This window comes from Ambystoma mexicanum, chromosome 5q, assembly GCF_040938575.1.
Source record: "Ambystoma mexicanum isolate Mex_15411 chromosome 5q, UKY_AmexF1_1, whole genome shotgun sequence".
Classification (NCBI taxonomy): domain Eukaryota; kingdom Metazoa; phylum Chordata; class Amphibia; order Caudata; family Ambystomatidae; genus Ambystoma; species Ambystoma mexicanum.
Window position 1 is genome coordinate 501908234 of NC_090933.1, and position 19281 is coordinate 501927514.

At 45.3% G+C, this 19281-nt stretch overlaps 1 protein-coding gene across 1 annotated transcript in view; it reads left to right on the forward strand.

Moving 5' to 3' along the window:
* Nucleotides 1–19281, forward strand: part of RNF138 (ring finger protein 138) — an 805118-nt gene that overhangs the window by 168900 nt on the left and 616937 nt on the right. The gene's annotated exons all lie outside the window — the stretch shown is intronic.

Consider the following 19281-nt stretch of genomic DNA (forward strand, 5'->3'; position numbering starts at 1 on the left):
AGTAGCAGAAAATGTTTTAAATAATTTGTTATTTAGTATGAAACATATTAGCTTAGGTAGTGACCACAGTGACCGGACCCTGACCTGCATGGAGCACAAGATGTTTGACGTCCGTCAGCTGCTCAACCAACCAGGAGGAAGAGATGCTACCCACACCTACAGCACCACACCGTTTGGCCAATCGGGTCCATTTAGTATTTTTTGTTAGAGTTACTTTAACTAATATAAATGTTGGCATTGATGTAAATGTGGGAGAGTTTTTTTTTTGGGTTATTTCCTAGCTGGAGAAATAAACCATCATTTGAACTCTTGCAGTCGGGTCTCAGTGCCTCTTTCCCCGACAAGAGGTTTTGTCTGCTATTTTATTTTCTCTCTCACACGTAGTAAGACGGGGAAAGGCACCTACACATGTCAGATGTAATTGTCTTGTGCCTATTTACATTTCTCACATGGCACTTCATGACTATTGTGTCATGTGTTGTGCATATAGTTTGATGTTTTGCTGTTGCATACCATGGTATGGTGTGGCAGACGTGAGTCATGGGGGTTGGGAGGGTTTGGGTGGCATACCAGTACTTTCATGGCCTGTTTTGCAAGGGGGTGGGATATGCACCTTGCATGTGCTCCTTTTGGTCACATGGGATTGGTTGTGTTTAAGTAGCTAGGGATGCACACAATGTGGCACTTCCGTGGACACATTCTCAGGGTGGTAATGTTGTGACTGTCCCTTTCTCATCATCAATTGTCACCTGGTATGTGCCAGGCCTGTGTGCACTCCGCAGGGGTTGGAGTTTAGGTGAATAATGTGCCCACAAGCTGCGCAGCGGCCGTTCGTGTGGTTGGGAAGGTGGGGCACCACCATGTCCATCAGTACGCCCCGCCGTGTTGCAACGTTGTGCAGGACACATGCTTCCACAATGATCCTGCTTACTACTGGGGGTGCATATAGTAGCTGTCCGCCAGAGCGGTCAAGGGAGCGGAAGCGTGACTTGAGCACTCCGAATGTGTGCTCCACTATGCCCCTGGTTGCAATATGGGCTGCGTTGTATCTTACCTGGAGTGGTGTGGTGGGGTTCCGTATTGGCGTCATCATGTAGGTGCTCAGAGAGAAGGCACTGTCCCCTGGTAAGCTGATAATGGTTGTCATTAGTTGGGCTAGTGTATTTGTCTGTGTGTGACATGCATGCATGTGCACAGGCATTTGTACTCACCTATGAGCCATGTGTCGCCATGCTTCCCAGTTTCCAGGGCCCGGCTCAGGGCGGACATTCTGTATATGAAACTGTCATGATTGGACCCTGGATAGTTTGCATAGACAGAGGTGATGATTCCCTTGGCATTGCATACAACCTGCATGTTGATGGAATGCCAGTGCTTGCGGTTGCGGTAGATGTTTTCAGTGGCCCTAGGTGGACATAGGGTCACATGGGTGCAATCTATGGCACCAAGCACTTTGGGGAAGTGTGCCACCCTGTAGAAGTCCTGGACCACGGCCTGCCTTTCTCCGTGTGTTATGGGCATGTATATGTGCCTGCGGAATGAGAGCGCGCACGCGTTTGGAAAGTCGCAGTGACGTGTAAGGTAAGCGCGGATTTGGCACACATCCTGGGAAAAACACACACAGGACCTTCCATGAATTGCACGCGTGTGATTTGCACGCGTGCGCTAGCTTTTTCACGCTTGCGCCACAAATTTCAGCGCACATTTATTCCATGAATTACCCTCAATATGTCCAAGTCATTATCAATAATAAGATCATGAATATCTCACGCATGGTTGTTAAGAGATCTTGTGTTGAGGAGGGCCATTTTCATGCTCATCCTGTTTCCGATATGGAGGGATCTGGTGTCTTCGGTAGTTATCCTAGGTTTGGGGGATGGGAAGGGTTCTAGTTCCCCTTTTGATGAATGAGAAGTAATCAATCCCTGTTTGACCTGAATAGTGGTCAACTGGTCAGAGTCGGAAACCTTTGTTCTAACTGAGGGCTCTGTGAGCATTTCAACATCGTTGTTGCTGATTGGTGTAGGCGTTGCATGCTCTACTACTGCAACCTTAGGTGACTTCCGCAACATAGGAGTGGTAGAATTTGAAGAGGGCCCCTTCAGATTTCCAGTCGATGGCGAAGGGTTGTTCAGGGCACCAAGTTTGGTCTTGTTGAGTTTGTTAATAAGGGAGAGTTGATTGGCATGTTGAACGGCCAACGACAAAGTTTGTTTTTGAGGTGAAACCCATTATTGTCCAGGAAGGCTGAAATAAGTGGGCGTAAGAGCTCCAAGCAATTACCTGTAGTTAGGAATAAATGCCCGCCTGGCCGTCGAGTACGTCAATTACCAGGGAAGACCAAATAGCTAAATAGGCTGGAGCAGCTGGGAAATTATGTTTTTCCTGCCCAGTTCTGCCAGATATGAAATGAGCACCGTGGGATACTAGGGGAGCTCAAACGGTACATGTGTTCACACAAGGAGATGTAATTAGGCAAGCTGTTAATTTAGCACACACAATGATTCAATCCGTTATGCAGTGCAAAATAAGTAGTATCACCCAATATTTGCAATGTTTTCCGTTTACCAATAAACACGTTTGTTCAAAAATCGAATCTAGGTGACTCTGAATAACAATTATACATTTCAGCTTTACTGGATGATTCAGAGGCAGTAATTGATTTCGGTATTCAATGCAAGATGTTAGGAAATCGAGCAACCTAATGCTAAGGAATCCAGAAATTAGCAGCTCAATGTTAGCCAGTAACGTACGTAGTGTCACTTAATCCTTCCTGCACTCATTTTCTGTTGTGCTGTACAATAAAAGGTCATCCACATACTGTATCACTGTACTTGCAACCTGCAGTTTGCTCAAATTCATTTGTATTACCCTGTTGAGTATGATGGGTCCCTCACAGTACCCTTGAGGAATTCTAGTGTGTTCAAATCTCATCCCACGATACGTAAATGCAGTGAGATACCTGGAGTCCGGATGCAAGGCAATACAGAAGAAAGCATTCTTCAAACCTACTACAGTGAAGTAGCTCGCCTCTGCTGGGATGCTGCAGAAAATTGTTGCAAGGTTTGGAACTAGTCGAGATTCTGATTCGATAATGTTATTAAGAGGGCGTCAATCTTGTACGAAATGCCATGTCCCTCCCTTTGATTTTTCCCTCCCACTTGCATTTGTGGCTGCGGCACCATTTGTGCCTGCTAAGACTGTGCATTTGTCTGTGTATACTGCTGCTGTGGCTGCACTCCTTCTGAAGTCCTGTTTGTTGAATAAGTGGGCATGTTCATGCAAAGTGGCTGAAATGTTTGCAGGCAAAACACTGTCCTCCATACCCCAATAACCGAATCCTCCGCCCCTTGGATAATATCCCCTTCCTGTTTGATGCTGCCCCATGTATGCGTTTACTCCCCCTGCACGTGCAAACCCAGGCTGTTGCTTATTTATGAATCCGTGCTGCTGTTGCATTTGTTGTATTCCCCACTGTGGGTTTTATGGTTCTTGTGTGTATCGAGTCACTGGAAGCCCCCCTTGTTGGGTGGGTGAACCGTCCTGTGAGCACTGCCCCTTCCATGCTTATCTTAGCCAGTTTTTTCTGCACAAGTTTGATTTCTGCTTTTACTGCGTTGTCTACTGCCGGCTTGTCTTTTTCCTGTTTTCTTTTACAATAATGTACAATAGTCGCCTGTATCACAGGCCATCGATTTGCTTGGATTCCGACAACTTTTTCCTAGGGAAGCTTGTACGTCGGTGGGGAGCCCCCTCACTAGAATGTGACAGAATAAGGGTATTTTATCATTTCATGAATGTTTATTCTCTTGTGTCAACATCTCTTGTATTAATCGTATGTATTCTGCAGGGTCCACATCTGGCTTCATTTTACACGCCAGTATAGATTCCATATCTGACGTATCTGGATACAGCACTCTCAGAGCTTTCCACACATGTGCTCGATAATTGTTAAAGGGCGTTCTGTCATGTATGTTAGTGCTTACTTTTACCCCTGCATACTCTGCTTGTTGCCAAATGTTGTCTCTCTGTTCCCCCACCAAAACTGCCAGTAAACTCTTGATGTCTCCTATTGCCAATGGGATCCCTGCTGTCTTTTACAAACACATATATCCATTTGCTATTCCCTGCCATTAATGAAGGCAAACTATAAATCAAATTAAATCCTATCAATCGTTTGCCAGGGTACGTAATATACTTTCATTTTTGCTTTCTGTAGAAGGGGCAATTGAGTTTGTGCTCTGGGCTTAACCCCTTGTGTGGTCTTTTCACTGCTGCCATCCTTGCCTTTCTGCTTCAAAGCCTATTTCCCCAGTCCCCTGTTACTTCCTCTCTTTCCTCTTCTTACCTCCTCCTTCCTCTCCCCACACTTGTTAAATCGCAAGGGTCAAATTCGTTATCCCTACTGTCATTGTTACTACTGTCCTCCCAATCTGATGCAGTACTATTACCTTCTGTCGTGTCTTGCTCGTCCTCTTCCATGTCCTGTCCCCCCCCCAAAAAAAATATCAATCAGTCATCAATTATAAATTGCATACGTCCCGCTGTCCATCCCTGCTGGTCCTCGTTTCTCTCCCCTTCCTTTCCTTTTTTCTCTATCTCACTGTCTTTTCTGCTTCTCTAAACATTGAGTCAAGTTGCTGTTGTGTGCTTTTCTTAATGTCTACTAAGTATTTCTTTTTCCCTTTCTCTTACTTATCCCCAGAATGAGGTCCTGACTCTGCCTTGTTTTTCTTTATTTTCTCCTTGTCTGGGGATGCTCGAGCGAGGGTTTTTATATCCTGCAGATGGTTTTAACAGTGGATATAATGCATTCCTTCTTTTTCTCTTTTTTAATTTCTTCGTGCAGTTTCCAGAGACCTAATATATTTTGCATCTTTGTATGCTGCCAACAAATATGAGTACATACTGTCGATTAGTTCCTTTTGAAATGTTCTCTCTCCGGACCATTCCTGATAACACTTTCTCACTGTGTCATTCACCCATTTAAAGTGAGATTTTAATATTTTATCGTGATATTGGGGTAACCTTTTACACATTTATTGAGGGGTGCGTCCATATAATCATATGACATTATTGTACCCTTCTCCCAATTTTTTTTTAGAGTACTCTCCCTTCCCTTTCTATTCTTGACCTGTCTTACTTATATCTTAAAACACTTTTACCCCTTCCTCACTCACTCACACACACTCACTCTTATACTTACTGTCTTACTCGTTTGCCCTTTTTCGTTTACGCTAGCCTTCTCCTCAGGCCCTGCCCTTTCACACCACACACACACCACACACCACACACACACACACACACACACACACCCCCTTCTCCACAGGCCCGTGCTGTTAGTTTCAGTTAATACAAAATGGCCCTCTCCACAGGCCCGCCACCTTAACAATTATGCCCTATGTTAATGTGCCTAGCATTGGTTGCTCCTACCTCCGTTCAACCACACTCCCTACACGTGCTATACAGCTCCTCTGATATTTACATATTAGTTCAGCTCTGGCTCTTCTGTGATTTCCACAGCCACAATAAACATAAAACACAGTAACTTCACCTTATCACCACAAACTACTACTGTTTCAACAAAACACTACTGCATATGCCTCTTCTTCTTTTCTTCACAGCATCAATACTCCTTAACCAGTAAATAAAAAATGACGCAACTATACCAATTACCTGCACTACGCGCAACTCTCGGCTAACAACGTCCACCACTTACCACGCATCCCCCTGCTCTAATGCAGATGTGTCACCACCCACTCACTCCCTATTGGGTGAGGGCACCTAAAATCTATGATTACTATGGCCAATCGCTCTTCACCACTCAATGGAGTGTCCTATAGACCATAAAAATAATCCCTCCCTCGCCCTGCACGTTCATGCACGGGTACACCTACGTAACCTTCTTCGGAGATTCTCGAGTCTTCTCGACCCGTGTGTCTTCCTTTAAAGGCCAATACCCCTTTCGAGAGCAGGGGAGCGTTCCGACCAGGCAGACCTGCTGTCTTCACGGCCTCCTATGTGTTTGAGATTTTAGGTCTGGTTTTGCAAATGCTGTCCCGCACTCCTACGGGAGTACGGCTGGAATCCCTACGTCTGGTCGGGAAAGCCGATTTCCCGAGCGGGCCTCCAAAAATGTACTGCGGGTCACTTTGGAACTCACCAGTAAAAATGACAAAAGTAGTCTAATAAGGAGTGTACACCAAGCAAGAAGTAACGCAATTTATTCTGGGCTCAGATACAGCTGGGAAGTGAAATTCCAACAGAATGCAGAACAGAACTGCATGAAAAGCGCTGTCAAAGATACGGCCCAAAAACTAAAGCTTTTATAATCATACAAACATATTAGCATCAACACATATTGCAACATTAGGATAGTCCTCCAAATGAGGCTAATTGGCAGTTCTATGTTGCTCCCCAATAGTGGGACATACATTATCGAAAAATAATTGGATCCAGCAAATGTTACCACACCATCCTCGATCCCCCTCTGTGACCTCACAGTCCAGCACATAATTCCCACATCATAGTGCCAAAACATTGAGACATTTGAGATGATCAGCGTATCTTTATTCATCTGCCGCCGGTCATCTCCCTCTGTTTCTAATGGGAACACAAACTGTTAACAAGCTACTCGTGTAATGTTACATCTTAGGAACTCTTTGGACCTCTTCCCAGGCTCAGATGTACTAAAGGGCAATTTGAAACTGCCATGGGACATTTTGAAACCGCCAGTAGACCAGTTTTATAAACTAGTATGCTGAATTCTAAAATGCTTGTGCATTCACTGCCTTCCCAGGCACCCATGAGCATTGCTTCCAGACCTCGAAAGTATCAAAGGTTGCTCATCTCTTACAACATCACCCTGGGAACGTGTAGTTTGCAATGTCCTGCCAGCTTCTACAGCTGTTAGGCAGATTAATAAAATGGAAATTAATTTCTAATGAAATCAAGCTCCAGGGCCTGGTTACAGTGTCTGGGTCTAATGGTAAGCCTTACATACTTACCTGTAATTCAGGCTACATTACCTAGCGGTTATTTACCTAGAACACAATTTGTTGGGGTCAGCTTAGTGCATAGGTAGGACTGTGTGGTATCAACTAAGCTCCCTCTTTTAGTGTGCTAATCCCACAGCTCATAGGTTTGTGGCTCTTTACCATGCTGAACTTGCATTTTTACCACACTAGTATACTCAGCCAGGACTGGCTGCAGTATGGAATGTGTGGCGTGGAAAGTGAGTGAAGGTTCTTGGAATGTGGAAGGCTGCTCTCAGAGGCAGTTGGAGATAGGCAGAAAAGAAATGCTGCTGCAGTCATGTTGAGCTGAACTCTTTTGACATAATTTCTTCAACTTGAATATAAAGAGTTGTCACCTTCATAATAGCATGCTCATAAGGAAATAGCCAAAAATGCTGCACCAGCAGTGCCCTATAGTATCCCCACTTCTTAGCAACTGCAGAGAAGAAATGCAGCAGTATCTACACTACACTGGCACCTATGGTGATTCAATGCATCATTAAGGGCAGCTGGTTTCAAGGAGAAACAACCCAAGGAATGCCTTTTGCAGACATGTAGTAACGAATAAAGAGATTCATGTTTTCTCTTGCCTGAAATGTTCTGCTTTGGGAAACATGGATTTGTTGTTTACCAATCACTCATTACCATTGTTTCATGGTATCATATGCAAATCCATATAGCTGACAGGGGAAGTGAAGGGATGGGCTGGGTAGGGGAGCGTAGCAGAGCGCAGGGGAAGAGTGAGAGGGACAAGGAGAGAGAGAGGGAAAAGGAGAAGAAAGGAAGCTTACTGTTTTCCCTCGAGGTTTACAAAAAAGGCCCTCCTTTGCGGTATCATTAAAAAATATTGAAGATTAAACATTTGACAGAAAGTTTACATATCTGTGATCCTATCCTGTGGCTGTGTTTATTCCTGGGGTTTGCTGAATGCCATCTTTGATAATGTGAGCATGAGATGTTCTGCTTTAAATACAATGCTATATCATGAAAATAGACTCATGGCCTCATTTTGAGTTTTATACGAGTCAGAACTCAGCTGGCCCTGTCACGCAGAATCAAAGTTTTATTTTTAACAACAGTTTTTATTAATCGGTTGGATACTTGGAAAAATTACAATGTGCAAAATAAATGCAGATACAATTATACAGTACTGGTAGTACACTTTGCGCACTTTCGGACGGACGAAACAACCCGTTCCCGACATATAACTCCCTCCCAAATAGTCCAAACCCTTGATATTATTAGCCGTCCGAAGGTAAAGTCTTGCCAGAATGGGTTTGAATGTTAAAGCTGGAAAAGTCTGGTCATAGTCCAACAATGGGGCCCACATATTCCTAAATTGGCGAGGTTTCCTTCCTTTGCTGCTGTAACTTTTTCTGCCACCAAGTTGTCCCATACTTTAATCCACCAAAGAGATACATTGGGCCCCTCTGAGGCTTTCCAGCAGCGAGCAATCGTAATGCGTGCGGCCAGTAATAGTGTGTGATTAATTTCGCCCGATTCCCATATTTAGGATATTTCTCTTCAGTTGGGGCACCCAGAAGAAGAGTGTCAGGGCACATCGGAAGTTTGGTATGGGTGATGGATTCAATGATGGTGGTAATACCTTCCCAAAAGGAATGAATGAGCGGACAGTCCCACCACATATTAAAGTATGTGGCCTGTGCCACACAATTTCGCTAGCAAGTAGGTGTCACTAATCGCTGAAAATGATGCAGTTCTACTGGGGAATAGTACCAGGCAAATAAGAGTTTTAAGGCACATTTATTATTGGTCACGCATCTGGAGAAAGTGTGGTTTACTTATTTTTACATTTATAGAGCACACCTAACCCTTAGGCATCTGGGCGCTTAAGAAGACGGTTACATTGCATACTTAGTCAGTTACATCACATTCTTGGTCAAGATACAGGAAATATATACATGGATTACGACATTTCGAATGTACATTCCTTGCATACATAGGTTGAGCATATTCTTAGGGGGGTGCCTTATGCTCAGTGATAGGTTAGGATTCAGTTCTCAATGTCTTGGCTGAAGAGCCATGTTTTGAGTCTTCTACGGAAGAACCAGAGTGATGGGTCTATTCTTAGCTCCAAGGGCATAGCATTCCAATATTTGGCATGCGACAACAGGAAAGCTGGAGCCTCCTGCTTTTTGTCATTTGAATCTCTGGGTGGTCAGGTGGCCGACATATGACGAGCGGGTTGGTCTGGTGGATTGTACTTTAGAGATGTGTTCAGTTAGATATAGCGTGGCAGTGTTGGACAGACATTTGTGTGTTAGGGATAGTATTTTGAGTTTTATTCGATCTATCATTGGTAGCCAGTGGATGTTTCTTCTGATTGTGGTTATGTGGTCTGTTTTAGGGATATTGAGAGCCGCTCTGATTGTGTTATTCTGTACTGTCTGAAGTTTCTTAATGTTTTTCACAGTGGATCCTGTGGAGATGGCATTGCAGTAATCGATCCTGGAGAGGATAAGTGCTCTGGCAAGTGCGATGCAGTTATCCGTAGTTAGGAAAGGTCTGCAAGCAGTGATACGTTTGGCAGGATAGGCTGTAGCCAAGGTGATGGCATTGACTTGTCTGGTTAGAGAGAGTGACAAATCCAGGTACACCCCTAATGTTTTTACTTCTTTGGCTACCGTGATACTGTTGCCGTTGATGTCAAAGGATTTATAGGCTGGTGGTAGGTTCTTTAGCCTTGATAAGCTACCCACAATGAGAATTTCCGTTTTATCGTCGTTAAGACAGAGTTTGTGTTGCGCCATCCAGGCATTTATGGTGAGGTAGATGGTATTCTGGGACTTAGAGTCTATGGAGGTCATTACGACCCTGGCGGTAGGGGTTTTGCGGGGCTGGTAGAGCTGCCGGCCCTGTTAACCCCCTACCGCCTCATTACGCCTGGTTTGACCAGGCGTCCTTAGCAGGTCCCGCGAGCAGACCAGCCTGCTAACAACGGCCCCGTCATTAACGGGCCCATGGTTAGCATGCACCCCATTCTCATTGAGCCCTATGCGGGCTCGAATGGGAATGGGGATGGGTTCCTGGAATGGGGAAATACCGGGCCCTCCAAAGTCGGAATGGCCCGGTATTTCCCCATTCCAGGAACCCGGACCCGGTACCCGGAATGGGGGTAGTCATGCCGCAAGTAGCGGCATGGCTACTTCTAGGGTCGTAATGACCCCCTGTGTCATGGTTTCCAGTGATAGGCAGCAGTATTTGGGTGTCATCAGAGTTATTTTTTTTACGTAACACCCAGTTTGTCAAGGAGGTCAAAGAGAGGTTTTGTAAAAACATTGTACAATGTTTGGGAGACAAAGGAACCTTGTGGTACTCCGCATGTGACAGGGTGGGAGGTGCTGTGGCGGACAAGTAAAAAACTATCGGGGTGCGACTGGAGAGGAACGATTCGATACAGTTTATGGCATTATTTGAAAAGTGGGCTGCCCGGGCTAGATGTTGGCACAGGATGTTATGGTTTATGAAGTCAAACGCTGCTGAGAGATCCAGGAGGAGGAGGATTGCTACATTGCCCCTGTCTCTGATTTGATCCATTTGGATTCTGAGGTCCAGACGGGCCATTTCTGTTCCGTGACCTGGGCGGAAATCTGATTGGCGAAGACCAAGAAGGTTATGAGTTTCGAGGTGGTTTTGAATCTGTACAGAAGCTACTCTGTCTATTATTTTTAGTAGAAAGGGAACTATTGTAATGGGCCGGTAATTGGTGGACACATTAGGTTCTAATGTGGATTTCTTCAGCAGTGGGAGTACCCATGCTTCTTTCAGGTTTTCAGGTACTTTGTTGGAAGCAAAGGAATTATTGATCAGTGTTGTGATAAATGGGGCCAGTTTGTCTGTGCAATCTTTAATAAGTGTGGCCGGGCAGATAGCACCTTGACATCTCAAAGGTTTTAAGCCTTTTAGGATTTTGATGGTTTCAGCTATAGTGATGGGTGCGAATTCAAACCTAGGGTGTAAGGTTAGTGGCTTGGTGTCCGCAGTTATGGGCTGAACAGTCGGAGTAAGCTTAAGTTTTTTTGTTTTTATTTTGTGTTGGAGGGATATGATATTCTCTGTGAGGGCCTTTTGAATATTTTCACACCATGCTTGGTTCTTAGTACAGTGGTGTGGGGCCTGGGAGGGTGATTCCAGTTCCTGCAGGATGGTAAAGACCTCTATGGTGCCTGAGTTAGCGTTTTCAATTCTCATATTGTATCCGTTACTCTTTGCTTGGAAAGTGGCTTCTTTGTATTCAGTGGCTAGAGTAATGAAATACTGTCTGTTTGTTAACATGAATGGTTTTTTTTTCCAATTACTCTCTGCATTTCTTTTTTGCTGTGCAGGTCTTTGAGACTTGTGGTGAACCAGGGGTTGATGTGGGCTGTGGGTTTAGCTTTGCAGATGCCCAGGGGTGCCACTTCGTTAATAGCTGCCTCCAGAGTTTGGTTGTAGCGAGCTACTAAGGATGTAGGATTAGCGGTGTGATCCGTGTGGGAGGTGAGAGGCAATAACATGGGAAACATGTTGTCAGGAGTGATGTTGCAATGGTTGCGTATAGGAGCCGCTGGAGCGAGGATGATAGGAGTGCTAAGTTGTGCGGGAGTGCTGATGAAGAAAAGTATAATATCATGGTCCGACTAAGGGCATGGGTCGTAGTTGGAAATATTGGTGATGCAGTTGAAGTCAGCAAGCCAGTCCAGGGTGCAGCCTTTAGCATGAGTTGGGTTCGAGATGCGCAAGGTGAAGCCTTGTGCTTCAATAGTGTTAGCTACTGCAAGAGCTTGGGTGTCAGTGCTGCCATTAAGTCATAGGTTAAAATCCACTAAGATGATCACTTTGGAGATGGGCTTTGTATCTTTTGCCAGAAGAGAGGCTATGTCTTCCTTAAATGAAGAAGTGGGACCTGGTGGTCTATAAATGAGGTATTAATGTTAAAGGATATTTGTACCGGGCACTCTCACCAATGGAGTAGTATCATTGGCACTCTGGCAGATCTGAAAAGGAAAAAGAGGGTCGAGGGGGTGAAGTTAGTGGGAGCGAGCGGGATAAGTGCAAGAGAGCAGTGATGTGCTGTTGGCAGCTTCAGCTCAGTGAACACCGTTTGCTGAGCTTGGGGTGGTTTACCGTTCGGTAGCCGTCGTGTGCTGTTGTGCGAAGCTATGTGTCGTTTATTTTGTTGTTGCAGTGTAGTGAAGTTTGTGTTTGTTTGTTGCGCTTTAGGGTTGTGGTTGTGTTTGGGTAGACTTTGAGAGGTGTATGCAGAGGGGTGAGAATTTTAGTGGGTAGGTTATTTGCCACGCTATATAGAGGTGATATGTGCTAAATTTCCACGTTCTTTCTAGGTGTGGCACGTGACTATCTCTGCATTTCTATCTAAATCCTGCCCTGGCTAATACTCACAATCCTGTCTATGTATGATGCATGCCAATATTAATTATTGTATCCAGATGTGGTACTGACCTACCTTCGAGCCTGTCTAGATGCAAATCAAGCTAGCATACAGGATTCAATATAAATATGGCACTGTTAATATTCCCAGTGCAGTCTAGATGTGGCAATGGCTAATCTTCGCTATACTATCTAGATGTGGCACTGGCCGACATTCATAGTCCTATCTCGATGTGACGCAGGCTAATGTTCACAATTCTATCTGAGTGTGGCGCTTGCTAACATTCACGCTTCTATCTAAGTGTGGGATTGCTAACCTTCAAATTCCTATCTGGATGCGACGTAGGTTAATGTTCACCATTCTAACTAAATGTGGTATTGCTATCATTCACAATTCTGTCTGGGTCTGGCGTCGGCTAGTGTTCACGATTCTGTCTAAATGTGGTAGTTGCTGTCATTCACAATTTTGTCTGGGTTCCGTGCAGGCTGACGTTCACAAAGGTGTAGAGAGAGACGATGTGGCCGATAGGGCTAATTTGGCAGACATTCATTCTCCTGAAGGGAAAGCTTGATTGGTTGTTTCTCTTAGTTCGAGGTTTGTTTTGGTGATGAAAGTGACTCTACCTCCTTTTGGATGTCATTCTGTCTTTCCTGATGATGGAATATCCATCAGGTATGGCAAGCGTGAGGGCTGGGCTGCAGCAAGGTGCAGCCAGGTTTCGGTGATGGCGATAAAGTCTAAATCCTTATCGGTAATGAGGTCTGAGATGTCAAGCGTGTGTGCTGGGAGGGATCTGGCGTTAATGAGGGCTCCCTTAATATGTATTAGGGTGTCTCTTTCTCTAGCCCTACTGGTCAACGTGGACGCTTTGTTCAGGTTAGGGTTTTGAGGTTTTCTCAAAGCGGCTACAGGTTTATTTCTCATGAGCGAGTTCAACTGAGTGGTTTCACAAGGGACAATTAGGCTGGTCTTAGTTGCTTTAGGAATGAGGCCCCCAAGGGGGCAGGAGGTTGGTCCCTCTAGGCTGACGTCGGTTTCTGGTGGAAAGTGGTGCTTTCGTCCTGTCGCTGAGTCTTTAATTTCTCCGCGAGGTGGCCTGCGTGGTGGTTATAGCTGTGTCGGGTTGACATGGGTGGATTGTTCCAGTCTATGTTCTGGAAGGCTGGATTTATTTGCGGGTACAGTACCTTTGTGGTCCATGCTCGGCAGAGTGGAGTAAGCAGAAGTTATGTGTGAGATGAACTGCGAGGCTGGGATTTCTTGTGTGATGCTGGGTATGGCCAACTCCCGGTTATTAGTGGGTCGGGCGGTCATAGTGCAGGGGGGTTTGGCAGGTGGTTTGAAAGGGTGTGTCTGAGGGAGTAAGAGTGACGGTGGGATAGTAAGAGGATTAGGGAGTACTTCGGCCGTACGCAAGTGGCAAAAGCAATTCGTCTGGAGGGGATTGATAGAGGGTTTCTTTGAGTGTTGGTGTTACTGTGGTCGGGATAGGTTTATTAGGTGTCTGGCTACCTCTAGTAGTCGTAACTCTTTTTCACGCATATGATTCATCCTCCTCTCTATGTGAGAAAGGTTACTCATTCATGTTCCATTGGAGTTGTTAGAGAAATGCTTGGGCTTATTTATTGAGCCAATCACAGTGTGCAGGGGACGCGAGTTCCCCAAATAGGGAACCTTTTTGTTCCATTGATACAGTGGTACACAGGATACAATACTGTAGCATGTAAATAACCGTTGTGTGCTATAACGGGGCTAGTAGGCATGCAAGGAGCTGAAATTCAAAGGACATTATGTAGAGTGCATAAAGGCAATGATACAGTGGTACAGAGGATACAATACTGTATTGTGCAAACAACCACTGTGTGCTATATTGGGGCAGGCAGCCATGCAAGGATCTGAAATCAAAGGACATTATGTAGAGTGCATTAAGGCAATGATACAGTGATACACAGGATACAATACTGTAGTGTGCAAATAACTGATGTGTGCTATAACAGGGCAGGCAGCCATGCAAGGATCTGAAATCAAAGGACATTATGTAGAGTGCATTAAGGCAATGATACAGTGGTACCCAGGATACAATACTGTAGTGTGCAAATAACCGCTGTGTGCTATTATGGGGCTAGCAGACATGCAATAAGATGCAATCTGGGGGACATTTCGTGGGATACATTAAGGGAATGATACAGTGGTTCCTGGCCCAAATGTCTAGCCAAGATTGCTCCTCCAGCGGGTGGCCGAAGTCCATCTCCCAGCGATTCATATAGGATGGGCGTTCAGATAACATATCATCTCTTAAAAGTGTTTACAGTTTGGAGACCCCTCCAGGCTGCAGGCCCTCCAGAACAGTAATCTCAATTGGACTCAGTACTTGTGTGGCTTTTTGTCTTATCCCAAGATGAGTGATCCAATGCCGTACCTGGGCAAAGGAGAATCGGTCTGACTCCGAGAGTTGAAATACCTCTTTACATTTCTCAAACGTGCGTGGTTGGTCCCCTTCAAACAGCTGGGCTAACGTTTGAAGGCCGCTCCGTCCCCGGTTTCTAAAGGCCTCTGACTGCATACCTGGTGGAAAGGCAGGGTTATAAAAGATTGGCGAGAGTGGGCCTATGCCTCTAGGGATCCTTTTCTGTCTCAGAGCCCCATTCCATGACTTTAAAGTAGCTTTTGAAGAGTAGAGCAGGCTATGTCATTGTTTTGTCTGTATGGGGGACAAAAAGCAGAAAACGGAGAGGGAGCGGAAGTCTGGACTGTTCAATGTCAACCGATTTTGGAAGGGGGTTTGGGGACATCCATGTCAGAAGATGTGAGATGTGGGCCGCCTCTGAGTATTTGTATAGATCTGGTTCCCCCTGCCCACCTAACAGGGAACCTCCCATCATCACCTTCATAGGGATTTTAGCATTCTTGCCCCCCTAAATAAAAAAATAAAACCCAAGGTTTTTCGCTGAAGATGATCCAGTTTGTTTTTTGGGATTTCCACAAGGAGGGATGAACAGAAATAAAGAATGCACAGGAGTAAATTCATTTTAACAGCCATGATACGATCTATCAAAGAGATTTCCTCGGATGCCCATCTCTTCAAATCTGTTTCAAGTGATTTAAAGAGGGGAGGAAAATTAGCCACAAATAAGTCTGTATGCGAAACCGTATTCCGAACCCCCAAGTATTCAATGGATTTGTTATCCCACCTGATCGGAAAGACAGATTGAAAGGGGAGCATCTCCTGCGCGGACACCCCCACCCTCAATTCCACAGATGTCCCGCAATCTCGGTTATTGAGAGTAGAACATCGTCCGCATAGAGAGACACCTTGTGTTGAGAGCCCTGGATCATGATTCCCTTAATTGTCGGATTACTCCATATACGCTTAGCCAGGGCTCCATAATTAGGGCAAATAAGAGAGGGGAAAGAGGGCAACCTTGCCGCATCCCGCATGTGAGATGAACAGGGGATGTTTGTTCTCGATTTACCCGCAGTAGAGTGTTCGGGGATATGTAATTCACCAAAACCATTTTACGGAAGTAGGGTCCAAATTGGAATGCCGTTAGGGTCAATCGCATGAAGGTCCAATCCACCTTATCGAATGCTCTGTTGGTATCTAGTGCCAGAAGGGCCAATTTTCCTCTCCCTGCTTTTGTTATTTCTGTCAAATTCAGGGCTCGCCTAATATTATCGCCAGTGTTCCTCCACATAATAAAACCTGTTTGGTCAGTATCAATCACTGTTGGGAGAAGTGGAGCCAACCGGTTTGACAGTACTTTAGAATAGATATATAAGTTCATCTTATCAATTGGGCAATTCAAAGATAGTTTAAAAGTGAACTACATCTAAAGAAATGGGAAGCATGTGAAATGGCATTTTACTTGAAATTATTTAGGATAATCTCTAGCATTCTTTTGTATAGCACAACTCAACACATTATTGATATATGTTTTGATCCAGAACAGAAAAATTAAAAATACAAAAAAGAAGCAGTATTATATCTATTTACAGATGACCATCATAATTGGTAAAATGAACTTATATATGCTTACCTTTTTTAGTAATGGTTACGTGAACTAATTAGCAAAAATCCATAAGGAAAGTTGTGAGACAGGAAGGATTGTTTATTCTACCACAATTACGGTACTGTCCCGGCTGACAGGGGTGGCGGGAAATGTGGTATAAAACAATTACTACCATTGCTTCACCGTGGCTAATGCCAGTTCTATATCTCCTATGAGGCAGTCTATGCTAATAACAAACATGCAGTGATTTATGTCACATAAGCACAGTGTGGGAGAGAAAGAAGCCTGCGGTGTAAAGATACCTAGTCCTGCCCCCAGCTAGTAATCAATGCATAACTGCGAAGAGGCCCTAGGTCTTTTATGTCACCTCCAACCAGTCTTAAGGTTTTAGCCAATGGTACTTTGCATGCTGCGAATTGAAGACCCATACTTATCATGGGAAAATGACATTTGTCTGTTTATATATTTATTGTTGAGATATAAGACACCCCTGGTGAAACACATGCCTTTGTGAAACCATATGATAAGTCCAAGGATGCTCTAGTTTTGGCTGAAAAGTGAAGCTTGGTACAAGATGCCACACATGACCTAAGGGCACTTAACAGCTATGCCATATTAGCACCTGGCATGGGGGAGCCAGGCAACAGGTGGCTAGGAACGCAGGCATGAACCGCCGGTACAAGCCTGCGCTCCAAGAAGCCTGACGGCCGGCTTCCTCCACTGCCATCTTCCCTCCACCCTCTGCCCTGTTTTTTTTTTCTTTACTAACCCCTCCCCCACATACCTTATTTCCATACCTTATAGCTGCCCTCTCCGCTGCAGCCACACCTTCCTCTCAGCTTCCAATCGCCACCATGGAGAGGTCTGCCTTCCCTTTCCATGGCGGCCATCTTGGAAAGGGTTTTTCCTCCCTACAGCAGTATGCCGCGCAAATCTCAATCTCGTTGTAGGAAGGAAAATCCTTTTTTTAACACCACGGGTTACCGCTTTGGTAACCCGGGTTGCTAATGGCCTTCATCCCCATTCCAAGGTCTGGAACGGGGGATAACGTCCAGGGGAGGTCGTTATCTGCCCTCGGTTTGCTCGGGCCGATAACTTGAGCTACCGGGCCATTATCCCCCTGTTCCAGCCCCTGGAACTGGGGATGAACGCCACAGTAATACATGACAAGTCATTGAAGTTCCTGGGAAAATGATGGCAAATAGTATTGGAGCCTAGACATTTGAAGGCACTACCTGACAACAGAGCAACAGAGAAACATTACACTTTTTAGGAGCCAAATGTATTCCCTTTGTCAATGCTTTGTTTTTTGGTCAGTAATGGGGAGAGAACGTAGCACAGTGTTCCCTGTAACCTTCTTAAAATATTTATTGACACAGAAGGACATTTGCTATAGCACAACTGTGTGGGAAAGGCAATCCCATGGTGTGACTGTAAGGTAGAGTCCCTGTACATTTTCACTTTCACTTGCCTGATTATAAAGTTCATTAGGCACTGAAAAAACTGATACCTCCCTAAGCGACTATAAGGCCCTCATGGTCAGGGTACACTATACATCCTTTTTTCTCTATGCATGTAACCTCGCAGAGCTAACTGTGTAGGCTCAATTGTCTAGTGAAGGCCTTCTGTCAGGAAGTACATGGTACCGTTTTCGTCAGGCCAGGAATGGATGGACCATCCATTCCTGGCATGCAATAAATGGCCTCCCTTGTATGACCCAGTCACTGTAGTAACCTCAGACATGATGAGGTGACAGCACTAGCGCCATGATGCACGAGCAGCTAAAACCTGCAGCCTAAGACACTTGAACCATAAGCGTAACCATTTACCCTTGATGCTTGCATTCAGAGCATTGCATTCTTTCCCGTTTCAATACCAGTGACGAACGCTTGCACTTCTCTGCAAACAAAGCAGCGTCTCCCCAGATCAATGTGTGCAACGTATCCGGATCCAGTAAACTACCACCATGGTCTGTAGCTGCTTCCCAATCATGGAGAAACCTTGAACAGCTGAACCCCACACCACAGCGGAAATGGGAACGGCCGTACTACACTCCAGCAGCTCCTTGCTCTAACTGGAGCAGAAAATCGGACAGCTCTGGTTGGAAACACGAGTAGATAGGCCTTCCAAAAGGACCAGTGGAGCTTGGGACCACAGAGAACCTGAGTGGTTGACACTTCTTTCTGAAGGCGGCTGAAAAGTCCCAGCCATAAGGTGCTAATCGACCCAGTTAAAGGCTCAACAACAAACCATCTTCCACTGCTTAGATTGCAAACCTGCATCTTGATGTAGCCCTGTATCAGGGATAATTGGAGACACCGCCACCAAACACCGACTGAACAGGTTTCTGCTGAGTCCTAGAATTGCTTCTGACCACAGGGTTGTTCCCATTCTTTTTAGTTAGGTGATTATGAATGCTTCCACCATTAAGGCTTGGGACCTACTACTTCTAATTTTGCTTTTAACCCCAACTATGGCAATCACCCACATGTCATGGGCAGGCATACCTACTAAAGGCCCACCAGCCCAACAAGGCCTCTGGGAGGGCTGAGGGCTGTTACGGGCCATGTCTGCCCTATGATTCATTCGCACACCGGGGGTTATACCGAGTTTTATTTTTTTCGGGAGATGGGCTCCACTTGTATTGCGCCAGCCCATTCTTCTGAGAAAAAAAAACCATGGCTGCCGCTATAGGAAAAGGGATAATTTCTATTTCGCGGGAGGGAGTAGCGCCTGGACTGGAGCACAAAGCTCCAAGTTAAGCAGGCAGGTGGAGAGGGAGGGAGGTGGGGAATGGGTAAGGTTTGTTTTTTCAGGGTCGGAGGGAGGTTAGGGACGTGGGGTAGGCAACAGGGAGGGGCTC